The following is a 15,400-nucleotide window of genomic DNA, read 5'->3' as shown; positions in this document are numbered from 1 at the left end:
ATTCCCAAACCAACTCCGAAGAAGAGAGGTGTCCTATTTATCAGTCCCGAAGATATGCAAGAGGCAAAGAAATCTATGAAAGAAAAAGGTATTAAAGCTGAAGACGTTAAGAATTTACCTCCTATTGAAGAAATACATGGTCTTAATTCACCGCCTGTTGAAGAAACTTATGATTTCAATTATTTATTTGTTGAAGAACCTCCTGATCCCGATATCCCGACATAGGTAGTAAAGGTAAATTCTCTCTATAGATATGATAAAGCTGAAGTTCCTCCTACTAAAATTGCTAGTCAGTGCTTGGATGAGTTTGATAACTTTATGTATAAGCAAGACGACTTCAATGCTTATTTTGGTAGACAATTAAAAGAAAATGCTTATATGATTAGACGCTTGGGTGATTATATGGCTAATATTAAAGGTGAACTTAAACTTGTTAGAAAGCATGCTTCTATGGTTACCACTCAAGTAGAACAAGTACTTAAAGCTCAAAAAGAAGTGCTTGATGAAATGAATAGTAAGAAAAATGATTATGCTAAGAGTGGCTACTAGAACTGGTAGAATGACTCAGGAACCTTTATATCCTGAAGGCCACCCTAAGAGAATCGAGCAAGATTCTCAGAGAAATAATATTGATGTTCCTAGTTCTTCTAAAAAGAAGAAAAAGAAAAATGATAGAACTGTGCAAACTTCTAGTGACCCTATTGCTGAACCACCTGATAATCCAAATGATATATCTATGTCTGATGCTGAAACACAATCTGGTAATGAGCCTGAACCTAATAAAAATATTAATGATGATGCTCAACCTAGTAATGACAATGATGTAGAAAATGAACCTGCTGTTGATCTTGATAACCCACAATCAAAGAATCAACGTTATGATAAAAGAGACTTTGTTGCTAGGAAACATGGTAAAGAAAGGGAACCTTGGGTTCAGAAACCCATGCCTTTTCCTCCAAAACCATCCAAGAAAAAGGATGATGAGGATTTTGAGCGCTTTGCTGAAATGATTAGACCTATCTTTTTGCGTATGCGATTAAATGATGTGCTCAAAACAAATCCTTATGCTAAATATATGAAAGATATCATTACTAATAAAATAAAGATACCGGAAGCTGAGATTTCCACCATGCTTGATAATTATACTTTTAAGGGTGGAATACCAAAGAAACTTGGAGATCCCGGAGTACCTACTATACCTTGCTCCATTAAAAGAAAATATATTAAAACTGCTTTATGTGATCTTGGAGCCGGTGTTAGTGTTATGCCTCTTTCTTTATATCGTAGACTTGACCTGAATAAGTTGACACCTACTGAAATATCTTTGCAAATGGCTGATAAATCAACTGCTATACCTGTCGGTATTTGTGAGGATGTTCCTGTTGTGGTTGCAAATGTTACTATTTTAACGAACTTTGTTATTCTTGATATTCCCAAGGATGACAGTATGTCTATTATTCTTGGAAGACCTTTTCTTAATACTGCAGGGGTTGTTATTGATTGCAACAAAGACAATGTCACTTTTCATGTTAATGGTAATGAGCATACGGTACACTTTCCGAGGAAACAACCTCATGTTCATAGTATCAACTCCATTGGAAAAATTTCATCGATTATAATTGGAGGTTTTGAATTTCCTCTTCCTACTGTCAAGAAGAAATATAATATTCTTATTATAGGGGATGTGCATATCCCCGTTGAGGTAACTTAGTGTTATTCGAAATTTCTTCGGTTTCATGATTATCGGAATGAGTTTGTTAACAAGACTTGATCAACCTTGTTAGTGGATTCTTTTTGATGAGTGTGAGATGGATGAAACTAGAAACACAAACTTTTGTACCCTCTCTATACTTTCTATTATTTATATTAAATAAAGTAAAAATAGTATTTTTCTGTCTGTTATCTGATTATTCGTGCAATATAAAAATAACCCGAAAATAAAAGTCCTCAGAATGACATGCCAATTTAATATGATTTTTTCAGGAATATTTGAGGATTTACTGTGCAAAAATCACCACGGGAGGAGCTGCCACCTGGCCATGAGGGTGGTGGGCGCCACCCCCCCCTATAGGGCGCGTCCCCCTACCTCGTGGGCCCATGGTGGCCCTCCTTCACTTATCCCAGCACCCATCTTCTTCCTCTATCTCACACAAACCCAAAAAACCAACTCAAGCACGAGTTCCAGCCACTTTTGTTGTGATTTTCGATCTCCTTGCTCAAAGCACCTCTCGCAAAACTGCTTGGGGGGGATTATTCCTTGGTATGTGACTCCTCCATTGGTCCAATTAGTTTTTATTCTAGTGCTTTATTCATTGCAAATTTGTGCTGCATAGGTGACCATGTTCTTGAGTTTGCATGTCAAATTTATATGGTTCCAAGTAGTTCTAATGCTTGATATAGGCTCTAGGCACTTGTAGGAGTAGTTACTATCAGTTTTATTGAGTTTGGTTTACTTTTATTTTGAAGTTACTAAAAATTTCAGATTGTTTCAGAAAAATGATGAGGAGATTATTGAGGGGCTCATCAAGCCAAAGCTCAAAGGAAAAGGCACCGAAGCCTAAGTATAATTTGCCACGCACCGCGGAGATTCGGGCGTGTGAATGGCCTTCTGAAGATTTCTTGAGAGCAGCCGGTATCTATGAAGATTTTCATGAATTGGCTCATAATGCAGGCCTCACCGCTTTCCTCCATGACAAATGCGATCAGTATCTCTTACACACAAATACCTTTGTGCAAAACTTTTATTTTCATCCTAGGAACTCACCACCTACGGTGGAATTTCATTTATATGATGAGCCTAAGGAGATGTCACTTTATGATTTCTGTCGGATTTGTTTAGTCCCTTTTGAGGGCAAGACAGAAGAACCACATCATGATGATGTGGCTGGGTTTATTGATAATATCACTGTAGGAGAAACTAGGAAGGTCTCCGATGCATGAATCACTAGCATACATGTTCTTGTTTTGCGTTACTTTGCATTATTTGCTAGTCGTTGTTTAATTGGACGCGGAAATTCTGGAAACCTTAGTATCCCTGATTTAATTATTCTGCTCCAAGGTTTATATAGTGATAACACTTTTAGTTTGGGCGGTATTATTGCTAGACGGTTAAATATGAACTGTACTAAGGGCCCCATCTTTAGAGGCATCTACGCCACACGCCTAGCCGCACATTTTAACATACCTATTAGGCATGCTGAGAAGGAAGAAAAGGTGTTGCCCCGTGTTTATCTAGATCATAAAAGTATGGTGGCACATGATTTTATTGTTAAGAATATGGCAGGGGAGCTTAGATATCAATTGTTCTTTAATAAACATCATCCTGAGACTATTACCTTGCGTGCTCCTTCTTTGTTTGATTTGATTGTAGGCACATATCTTCTTTCGTTGACGGCTATTCACGCCTACCGGAATCCTGCACCAACCGAGGAGCCAAAACAGGAACCACAAAATGAGCCTCCATGACAATCTGTTTATTTTTTGGATCCAGAGATGACTGTCAGCCAGTGGTAGCCAGAGTCCTCTTCTTCATCACAGTATGATCCCAACTATTCCTCCTCATCATAGTACGACCCCAACAACTATTATTATGGATATCCGCCAGGCCAGTCGTGGTCATAGACCAACTTAGGCCAAAAGCCTAAGCTTGGGGGAGTACGTATTTCTCACCGACATTACATTTATGTTCACACACACTCATTACTAGATGTCAGTGCTCATACTTTTTCACTGTAATATCCATGCTAGTTTATTTTCTTTTTCCTGCTTTCTTCTTGTGTGCTTGTTAAACCTTAAGAAAACCAAAAAAAATAGTAGTAGTTTATTTTTCTGCTGTAGTAGTAATAATTAGAAAAGAAAACCCAAAAATATTTCCCGTTCTTCTTTTGCTTGTTGGGAGCTTTTCCGTGTAAATGTTTTTATTTCTTTTCTTTTATTTGGGGGTCAGTAGGAGAAGACCATAATTAAATTGTTGAAGCGGCTCTTATATGCATTATTGTTGAATTAACCAAAGAGCCCATATTGCCTTGCCTTCTCCTGTTTATTGAATGCTCGCAGATTCCAGCTTAGTCCAATGCACGTGCACTCTTATTATTATTCACACCGTTCGGTCGTGCAAATGAAAGGCAATTATGATGATATATGATGGACTGACTGATATGAGAAAAGCTGGTATGAACTCGACCTCTTTTGTTTTTGTAAATATGATGAGTCCCGCGTTCTTGATTCAGCTTATTATGAATAAACATGTTTGCAATGACAGTTAGAGATCGTAGTTGCTTGTGCCATGCTTGATTAGCTATGAGTTATAATGATTTACCTTGTATGCCAACATGCTATTAAGATGGTTATGATGTGGTATGATGGGGTGGTATCCTTCTTTGAATGATTTAAGTGACTTGACTTGGCACATGTTCACGCATGTAGTTGAAACAAATCAACATAGCCTTCACGATATTTATGTTCATGGTGGATTATATCCTACTCATGCTTGCATCCAATGTTTATTAATTTCAATGCATGTACATGGCTGTTGTCGCTCTCTAGTTGGTCGCTTCCCAGTCCTTTGCTAGCCTTCACCTGTACTAAGCAGGAATACTGCTTGTGCATCCAATCCCTTTAAACCCCAAAGTTATTCCAGATGAGTCCACTATACCTTCCTATATGCGATATCTACCTGCCGTTCCAAGTAAATTTGTATGTGTCAAACTCTAAACCTTCAAATAAACATTCTGTTTTGTATGCTCGAATAGCTCATGTATCAACAAAGGCTGTCCTTATCTTTCGTGTTAGGCGGGTTATTCTCAAAAGGAGTGGACTCCGCTCCTCACTCACAAGAAAATGGCTGGTCACCGGGATGCCCAGTCCCATGCTTTATGCAAGCTAAATCCAAATTGATTGCAAACAAAACTCCCCCTGGGACCTGATGTATGTTGGAGGCACTCGTTGTTTCGATCAAGCCATGGATTGATGCTTGTTGGTGGAGGGGGAGTATAAACTTTACCATTTTGTTTGGGAACCGCCTATAATGTGTTAGTTGTTAATGGAAGATATCGCCATCTATTAGTTGTTACATTGACAATGAAAGTATATCGCTCAAAATACAATTTATCTCTATTGCAAAACCGAGCTCTGGCACCTCTACAAATCCCTACTTCCCTCTACGAAGGGCCAATCCATTTAATTTTATGATTGAGTCATCACCCTCTTATTAAAAAGCACTAGCTCGAGAGCACAGCTGTCATTTGCATTCATCACTATTAATTTATGTTGGGTATGACTATGATTGGATCTCTTTTATCATGAATTACAATGTCTAGTCAGTCCTTAATCTTTAAAGGTGCTCTGCATTTATGTTTTGCGGTCTCAGAAAGGGCTAGCGAGATACCATTTTGTTATATCATATTATGATTGTTTTGAGAAAGTGTTGTCATGCGAGATTTATTATTATGATTGCTAGTTGATTATGCTATTGATATGAGTGATTATGAGACCTGAGAATTATTGCAAATGTGGTTAGTTATGATCTATGTTGAAAACTTGAATACTAGCTTGACATAGTTACAACAATAAGAGCAAACAGAGTTTGTAAAAGTTTTTCTTTCTTTCTTTCAGTTTGTCAACTGAATTGCTTGAGGACAAGCAAGGGTTTAAGCTTGGGGGAGTTGATACGTCTTCGTCGTATCTACTTTTCCAAACACTTTTGCCCTTGTTTTGGACTCTATCTTGTATGATTTAAATGGAACTAACCCGGACTAACGTTGTTTTCAGCAGAATTACCATGATGTTGTTTTATGTGCAGAAAACAAATATTCTCGAAATGACCTAAAACTCCACGGGAGGTCTTAGAAAAAATAATAAAAAATTCTCGCCAAATATGAAGACCAGGGGGCCCACACCCTTCTCACGAGGGTGGGGGGCGCCCCCTACCTCGTGGGCCCCCTGGAAACCCTCCGACGCCAACTCCAACTCTATATATTCGCTTTCGGAGAGAAAAAAATCAGAGAGAAGAAATCATCGCGTTTTACGATACGGAGCCGCCACCAAGCCCTAAAACCTCTCGGGAGGGCTGATCTGGAGTCCGTTCGGGGCTCCGGAGAGGGGGATTCGTCGTCATCATCATCATCAACCATCCTCCATCACCAATTTCATGATGCTCACCGCCGTGCGTGAGTAATTCCATCGTAGGCTTGCTGGACGGTGATGGGTTGGATGAGATTTATCATGTAATCGAGTTAGTTTTGTTAGAGTTTGATCCCTAATATCCACTATGTTCTGAGATTGATGTTGCTATGACTTTGCTATGCTTAATGCTTGTCACTAGGGCCCGAGTGCCATGATTTCAGATCTGAACTTATTATATTTTCATGAATATATGTGAGTTCTAGATCCTATCTTGCAAGTCTATAGTCACCTATTATGTGTTATGATCCGTTAACCCCGAAGTGACAATAATCAGGACACTTACCGGTGATGACCGTCGTTTGAGGAGTTCATGTATTTACTATGTGCTAATGCTTTGTTCCGGTTCTCTATTAAAAGGAGGCCTTAATATCCCTTAATTTTCAATAGGACCCCGCTGCGACAGGAGGGTAGGACAAAAGATGTCATGTAAGTTCTTTTCCATAAGCACATATGACTATATACGGAATACATGCCTACATTACATTGATGAACTGAAGCTAGTTCTGTGTCACCCTATGTTATGACTCTTATATGATGAACCGCATCCGGTATAATTATCCATCACCGATCCGGTGCCTACGAGTTTTCCATATACTGGTTTACGCTTATTTACTTTTCCGCTGCTACTGTTACAATCACTACAAAATACCAAAAATATTATTTTTGTTGTCTTTACTTTTGCTGCCGTTACCACTACTATCATATTACTTTACTACTAAACACTTTGCTGCAAATACTAAGTTTCCAGGTGTGATTGAATTGACAACTCAACTGCTATGCTAATACTTGAGAATATTCTTTGGCTTCCCTTATGTCGAATTAATAAATTTGGGTTAAATACTCTATCCTCAAAAGTTGTTGCGATCCCCTATACTTGTGGGTTATCAATACAACAATGGGAAAGTAGATATTCGGTACTATGGTATTTGTAGGTGGAAGAAAATGTCCGAGGATACAACAGGAGCATAATAAATAACATTTTGCTTCTGTCTAACTTATGAGCACAACATGCCCTTTATTTACTCTAGGAATATCGTGTACTCTTTAGCTATTTTTGTAAGTGCATGGTGCATGCCCATTGATCTGAGTAAGCCGCTTCTTCAATATTGAAGAGAGAAGTTTGAGGCTGTCATGCCCACTGCTGAAATTAGACTGGGCATTATTCTGTAGGGCTTGGGGCACAGAATATCATGAATCAATCACAAGACAAACATCAGTATTAAGCAAGGACTACAGTAGAAGTAGCTAGAGATAATAAACAGAATAAAGGGCTATTTTTCTATAAAATGTTTTTTTGCTATGAACAAGATTTGTTTAATTGAAATTAAATGTCAAGAAGTTAGAGAGCATGATATGATAAGTTCGAGAGAATGATTTGATGTTGCTATTCAACTGTTGAATAGATATTGAAGGCACATTACATAAGAGTCCTGGATTTTACATATCTGAAAGTAGGCGCCCATGAAAGTGATAATCATCCAATTAATAAAACCATTATTCTAAAAAAAATTAGACATTGCCTCATATATACCAACGGGAGTAACTTTCTATTGGTTAGAAACCGTTGTGCTGACAGTTATTTAACACGTGTTTTTTTAGATGCACTAAGACCATATATAGGATGCAGACCATTCTCATGCCAATGTCTAGAATAGCCAATCTACATAAGTCCTAGTAGCATGCTCCTACAAGATTCTTACAAAAACCTACATGGGTATGTTCCCAATAGGAATGGATATAGATTATGCTTACAAAAATGCTACACTCTAACACTTCCACCGGAGCACAATTCAGCTCCCACAATCAGTAATCAGCATGAAAACTTAAAAAACAAGTTTGATAGAAATCAATGTTCAGGAAAGCATGAAGCATAAGCAAAGCGACAGGCTGACGCTTAGAGCAATGGGCGCTTAAGCATTTTTAAAAATAGAACTACAGGTTTTGGAGGTTGTAGACCGAGAATTAACCTGAGTAGACGATGCGGGGCCTTGGGGAAGTTGGTGACATATTTCCTGAATGTGTATTGGCCTGTGTTGCCGCAACAGCATAGATGTGCAACGAAAGAACTTCATTATAAACATATGTTCCCAGCCTGGTCCTTGCTTGGAAAGAGAAGCAAAAAAGAAAAGGATTATGCAATAGACACACCAAACACCAAGCAATGCAAAATATTCACTGATTTTACTCATATTTTTCGACGACACATATAAACTGGCCCTAAACATTATATTAATTAACAATAATGAAAAGAACTTCTTAAGGCACTCAGTCACAGGTTATGATTCTATCACCTACCATTTTTACACTGTAAGATGACCATGTCAGTACTGATTTTATATGAAGCTACAAAGAGATAATAATAATAGCGACATTGATGAAAACTGAAATCACAATATATATAAAACTTGGTGTCACTCCCTCCTTACGTCATGGCAGTACCTGACCTCTATTCTAATAAAATCATATTATAACAATTTGCATATATATACCTGACCTCTGTTATAATAGAATTTATATATATGCTTCACTCAGTGTGCCTACAATTTTTAGAATGTAATTTTTCCCATGTTTTGAGAAACCATTTTAGGATTGCAAGGAACAATTTTGCAAAATATAACATTGCAAGCAAATCACGAAGAGTTACTGAGAAGCTACCTAGCCTGTAGCATGGAATCTCTTTCGTCAGCACACTCAACCAAGAGCACCATTACACAGAACAAAGAGGCGTAGGAAAAATAGTTTGTTTCATGTATACTTGTAAACGATATTGCCATTTTCCAATAAATAAAGTCATTTCCTGAAAAAAAACGCAGGAAAAAGAGGAACAACCCAGGATTATCAAACCACCTCAACCCATAGACCGGCCCAGGTGGCTCACCTCAACTAACACTCGGAAAAGCATGTCAGGTTCTTGATGCCAGGCACGCTCTCGACATTGTCGCCTAGTGAGATATAGCACGCCACCGACGGTGTCCTCTTCCTCGTCCCCCTCTCTACTTCCCCACTACATGTAATCCGCAATCTGACTCCCCAGATCCTAAACAAAGCACCATCGATATCTTTAGTGTCTGAAGTGGAGAACCATCAAGGGACACTGTAAAACAAATTATTTGCAGGTACCAAGGTGCAGCTACTAATTTCCCTTCCAACCATATGAACCTTTGCCATACAAAACATTATTATGCAAAGCTATACATACATGAACATAGCTACGTACTCATTATACATTATCTTGCAGAACATTTTAGAACTACTGAAATAGCAGCTGATGGTAACGAAACACCGTTAGATTTTTCAACAAATAATCTCCAGCTGCTAATTTCTTGGGCGATTACAAACATACCCAGCGTCCATGTGTACAGGAATTATTTAGACAGGTCCCCAGGGCATGCTCACAGTCTATTCTATGTTACAGATAGCTTAGCTGTGCAAGAATTATCAGGGCAGTCTACTCTATGCAATTCAGTCAAGGTGTTGGTATCAATTACGATAACAGCGATGATACATGTGTGTGCTATATCCACCGGGAATTGAACTGAACTACTCGGGCCCCAATATTTCATAGTGAAAAATCAGTAGAAACTAAAAAGAATAAATTGTAATTAGTTTTGGTAGAACCATATTTCACATTAATTTTAATTAAGCAGAGCAGGGGAATTTCCTCAATGAGATGGGCCGGTGTGTTCAGAACCAATTGTGATCAGCAGAAAAAGATAAATTGTCAGGATGCCGACAACATGGATCAATGGAATAAATTCTCACAAATGAAATGACAGTGAAGGGGATATGAATCTTGACTCTGGATTGAACAAAGTAAATGGGATAAGCTCACCTTGCCGCAGAGAAGACGGACACCCAACTTCAATAAAAAAAGGCGAGTCCGCCAAGCAAAATCTGCAAGGGAAATCTTAATTTAGACATGGTACCACCTGAACATAGCAAGACATCCAGATGTCTAAAATGCACCTCACCTACTGGAATCACCCTCGCCTCAATGAAAGAAATATAGCGCAGTTCGACCCTGAATATGAAGCAAAAAGACATAATGAGACATGTTGAACCTGCAATGAATGAATGAATTGTTTGAACCTACACTGAATAGTTCATGTCCATCCATCCGTATGCTACTTTCTCATCAGAACGTCAATCCCAAAGATCTTCTGCTGGAAATATAACTTTATATTAGTCAGCTGACACAACACCTTAACTATCCAAGGGGTTTCCTAATACGCAACACTCTCAGAACATTTGAGGAACAAATCAAGGGAAGTTTTCAAATCAGCATTACATGTGTAAAGTCATAATCCCTGAACATGATAAATAGCGTAGTAGAAAATTTGAAAAGCGCAAAAATAGATATTAAAGATAGCACCATCGGGGCTAATGTACTATCTAAAAGTGCACTGATGCCTAGTATGTAAAGTTACCTAGAAAAACTCCAGCACACGAAAGGTGTGCCAAAATAAAGGGGAAACAACAATCCTCCTCAAGAAATGGTGCTGATAGGCAGACATATTCCTTTTCATGTACTGTGGTGCAAGAGTTCAGAAGAAATCAGGCTCACCTATCTTGGAAGGGTCCGACTGCTCTAGGGACATCAAGCCACAATATCTCCGGCCACTCAGAACCAAAACAATATGCCCTATCTTCAGTTTCAGACTTCCAGTCAAAGGAAACTGTATGGGCCAAAAATAATCTTCAGAGAACATAGCAAATAATAAATAAGCAAAAGGATCATCCCTGGAAATACAATACATGTTGCAAAACAGTCAAGGTCGTTTGAAAATATACACATCTTACCCTGCTGCTTGTAGTCCTCGACGACCTGCTCCTTCTTCCTGTCGTTGGCCGCGTCCCCTCCCCCGCAGCCATACCCCATTGCGGAGGAGTGCCGCTGCTTGCACTCCTCGATGGCATGCTCCTTCTCGTATTGTTATCCGCCTCTCACCCCCTGCAGCTCCACCCCAGACAGCATAAGGTCGCAATTTATATTCAGAGCTATTTGAAAAGTTTTGGTCCCAAATTTGTTTTCACTTTTAGTGCCAACAAAAATATAGATCTGCTCTGCAATTAATTTACATGACATGACGATGGCATCAATTCATATCCATCCATTACAACATGAACATTTATATTTTGTTCTGCGGAAAACAAACTGGACATATAAGGGAATATACTAAACCGAAACAGAAAAAAAAATATGGCAATCTCTTTGCATAATCTGGAATGTAAAAAGGCATAGCTCCCAACTCAAGCTCTAATATAACCCAGACCTTTGCTACTTCTAGTAATTGTAACTAACTAACTATAACCGATAAAATTATCATCTGAAGAAGGGCAACAAAATTGTTCTCAGTTCTCAACTGAATGCCCATATCCATAAAATTAAAATGCTTCAAAAAGTATGAAAATGCACTCAAACGTGATAATGCTTTCTACTTCCTCCGTACCTAAATATTTGTCTTTTTAGAGATTCTAAATGGACTACCATATACGGATGTATATAGACATATTTTAGAATGTAGATTCACCCATTTTGATCCGTATGTAGTCACTTGTTGAAATCTCTAGAAAGACAAATATTTAGGAACGGAGGGAGTAGTAATCACTGCCTAGAACTGAGGTGACAATGCAACACATGTGTCAAGAGGAGAATGAGCAAGAGTGGATTTGGAGTTAAAGGAGAAACCAAATATGGGGACAGAAGGAGAATGAGCAAGAGTGGATCTGAAGGTAGGAGGAGAAACCAACCATGGGGCTCGTCAGCTCAATTCAAGCGTCGAATTCATCCGAGGGCCAACGTTCAGCGAGCGAGCACTCATGTTTAAGCACAATGCATATCCTACAAATTTAACAAAGATCAAGGGGGATATCAGTTATGCCAGCACCGCGCTCCCAAACTCGCATTTTGAGGTGTGAGCGAGACAAGACCTGAACAAATTCTACGGAAAGAAACTTATTTGATAAGAACACCAATGCAAGGGCATTGTGCAGAAGGTGGCCGTACTTCTGGAAAATATGAGGAATCGAATTGTGAAAATTTATCTTTCTGTTTTTGGTCCTATTGCTCAGAGTGTGGTATACCACTACACCAAAGAAAGCAATATCACACGGCAAACCTTATATTTTTCAACCGTCGCATAGAAGAATCATCTAAAGGAAGTAGACACATGCCATGGACTGACCTAAAATGAGTGGCTTCATCATGTGCAATTGCCTTGACCAAGAGGATATCTTGGGAGATGTAAGCAGGCTGGTATATATGTAAGCAATGAGATACATCAGTTGGCACCCAGCATGAGTTTTTTGACGTTACTTCTATATTACAGTAGCAAAGGGAGGGTCACATAACAACTCTTTTTTTTTAAATCTCAAGAGTTGCAAATGCATATGCATATCACATCACTTTTTTTTGTAACAAATATGGCCAATGGCCAATGTCTATATACTAATCAGGATCAAAATTCTAGAGGTTATTTAGTTAGTCTAAAATATCACATCATGTTTGGTTGAAACAATATGCTAAAATATTCAGTTTGCAAAGCACACTGCTAACATATGGGGGAGAAGGTGGCAGCTCACCTGCAGCAAGGAGCTAGCATCAGAAAAAGTAGGAGTTCATCCTTTAGCGTACTATGAACATGTCGCTGCTGCCTTGCACCTTGATGCACCGCCGCTGCCCATAGCAGATTAACATCCAATTGATTTTGACCAATTATACATAACAAATTACTTGAATTAATACTTTGTAACTGATCGGCAAGAAGTAGCAACCAAATTCTAATAATGGAGAGCTGGGTCTAGGATGTATTACTCCTATTTCATACTAACTGTACCTACTGGGGAGAGCAGAAATTTTCACCTTGCAGTCATTTTCACTCCCGTACAACGCGCCCGAGCCCCAGCCTCGTCGCAGCTCCCGATCCAGGAGTGGATCGAGCCGCCGCCAACCTCCAAGTCGCGTCCAGGTCGGGCCCGTCCTCTCCGGCGCCGGCCGATGACCCTCTCTCCTGTCAGCCGCCGCACCTCCCTTTCCTCTTTCCTCTCTCTTTCTCCCTCCTCTCCTTCCTTCTCTCTCTCCCCCTCATTTTGTCTCTCAGCTAGGGTTCGTGCGCGAGGAGGGGCGCAGGCCGACGCCGGTGTAGGCCGACGCCGGCCGGTCACCCTCTCCCGTCCGCTGCCGGACCTCCCTCTCCTCTCCTCTCCTCTCCCCTTTCTCTCCCTCTCATCTTCCTATCTCTCTCTCCTAGGGTTCGTGCGGGATGACGGGACCGGAGTGTGCACGGCGTGCGGGACGAGGGGATTGGGTTGCGTTCGGTGCGGGCGCGGCGCGCGGATGGGACAAATTCTCTCTCACCCGGGCGCCGCTTACCCAGTCAATAGACACAAAAAGAGCCCATCAGTCATTGGACAGAAAAATGAACTGTGGGGTGAAAATAATTTAACCGCAAGTGAAGATCCAACGGCTGAGGCGCGCCAGAAAGATAGATCGGACGGTCGACGATTCTCCAATCGGGGGAGCCTTGTGAAGGTGAGTTAGCTAGCCTCTTTATAGTTTTAAATATGTTACTTTGTGCTCACTACTAAATCACAAATCATTGTTAATTAAAATTGGCTTTGATATACCTTGGGATCTGGGTGGATTCATTACTTGAGCACCTTATGCGTAGCTTAATGGCTTTACAGAAAGTGTTGTCAGAGAGACAACCTGTAAGTTTTAGAGAGTCATTTATTTCTGTTGAGTGCTTTTATATAGTTTAAAAACAAAAAAACATAGAGGAACCCAAAACTTTTCAAAAAAGAAAATGAAAGTGAGAGAGAAAAGCATTGTTGAAGTGGGAGAGCTCCTTGAACTTTGTTCATGCTCACGGAAATTTTGTGAATCTTGATTACAGAAACTTTCTCAACAAAAATAATTATTCCCTTGTACAATTCCATTTTATTATAAAAATAATGTGCCAAGATTTGCTTTTAGGATGTTTACATTGCTTGTTGGTCTGTGCGATGGAGAACAGAAACTTTGATTGTAGTGCGCGATTTTACATTTTTTTACTGGAACGTCAAACGGTTCTGAAACTTTTTGCACCGTCTTTCTATACAAATTTTTTGTTTTTCCTAATTTTTTCAGAATTTTTGGAATACCAGAAGTATGGTGAATATTCAGATTACTACAGACTGTCCTGTTTAAGACAGATTCTATTTTTGATGCGTTGGCTGTGCTTATGGCGGAAGTTAATCCGCCGGATCAGAATGTTCACAACGCGGAGATCGCAAAGGTAAAGGAACAGATCACCCAGGCCAAGGCGGATCTCGCGGCTGAGGACACCAGGATGGCCGCAGAGCGGGCCGCTTTAGACGCACAGGCCTACAGGCTTATGTTGGACCAGAGCGCGTCGCATGAAGTCATGAGGAGCTTTTTGTTGAGTTTTGTGTGGATGAAGTGTTCGAAGATCGAGGATGTCTTGATGTGAGGAGAAGTGGGAGAGGCAAGAGCTCAAGCTTTGGGATGACCAAGGCACCCTAATTAAATATTCAAGGAGACTCAAAGCGTCCAAGCTTGGGGATGCCCCGGAAGGCATCCCATCTTTCTTCAACAAATATCGGTATGTTTTCGGATTCGTTTCGTTCATGCGATATGTGCAAATCTTGAAGCGTCTTTTGCATTTAATTTTCACTTTTCTTTTATGCACCATGCTAGTATGAGATAGTCTTTGGTTGATTTATACAATTCTGATTGCACTTCACTTATATCTTTTGAGTATGGCTTTATAGAATGCTTCATGTGCTTCGCTTATATCATTTGAAGTATGGATTGCATGTTTCCCTACACATAGAAAACCGCCATTTGTAGAATGCTCTTTTGCTTCACTTATATTTGTTAGAGAGTGGGCATATCTTTTATAGAAAGAATTAAACTCTCTTACTTCACTTATATCTATTTAGAGAGATGACAGGATTTAGTCATTCACATGGTTAGTCATAAAATCCTACATAAAACTTGTAGATCACTGAATATGATATATTTGATTCCTTGCAATAGTTTTGCGATATAAATATGGTGATATTAGAGTCTTGACAGTGGGTAGTTGTGAATTGTAGAAATACTTGTGTTGAAGTTTGTGATTCCTGTAGCATGCACATATGGTGAACCGTTATGTGATGAAGTCGGAGCATGATTTATTTATTGATTGTCTTTTTTATGAGTGGCGGTCGGGGA

The 15,400-nt window shown here is 39.6% G+C and overlaps 1 long non-coding RNA gene across 19 annotated transcripts; it reads right to left on the bottom strand.

Annotated features, from left to right (window-relative positions):
• Positions 1 to 7,010: 7,010 nt before the first annotated feature.
• Positions 7,011 to 13,525, bottom strand: LOC119317014. 19 transcript variants are annotated; one of them, XR_005153455.1, is made up of 10 exons: positions 13,046 to 13,525; positions 12,766 to 12,859; positions 12,369 to 12,436; positions 11,935 to 12,025; positions 10,984 to 11,134; positions 10,748 to 10,859; positions 10,277 to 10,343; positions 10,155 to 10,204; positions 10,016 to 10,077; positions 7,011 to 9,220 (listed from the first exon to the last, which is right to left on the bottom strand). It is a non-coding gene; the product is annotated as an uncharacterized LOC119317014 (long non-coding RNA). The 19 variants fall into 19 exon arrangements; XR_005153460.1 differs by lacking the exon at positions 13,046 to 13,525 and adding an exon at positions 12,115 to 12,192 and having other exon boundaries at positions 12,303 to 12,436; positions 12,766 to 13,039; XR_005153457.1 differs by lacking the exon at positions 13,046 to 13,525 and adding an exon at positions 12,115 to 12,269 and having other exon boundaries at positions 12,766 to 13,039.
• Positions 13,526 to 15,400: the final 1,875 nt, after the last annotated feature.

Source organism: Triticum dicoccoides, chromosome 6A (genome assembly GCF_002162155.2).
Source record: "Triticum dicoccoides isolate Atlit2015 ecotype Zavitan chromosome 6A, WEW_v2.0, whole genome shotgun sequence".
NCBI classification, from domain to species: Eukaryota; Viridiplantae; Streptophyta; class Magnoliopsida; order Poales; family Poaceae; genus Triticum; species Triticum dicoccoides.
Note: the sequence above shows the minus strand (reverse complement) of the source record. Positions and strands in the feature narration are given on the sequence as shown.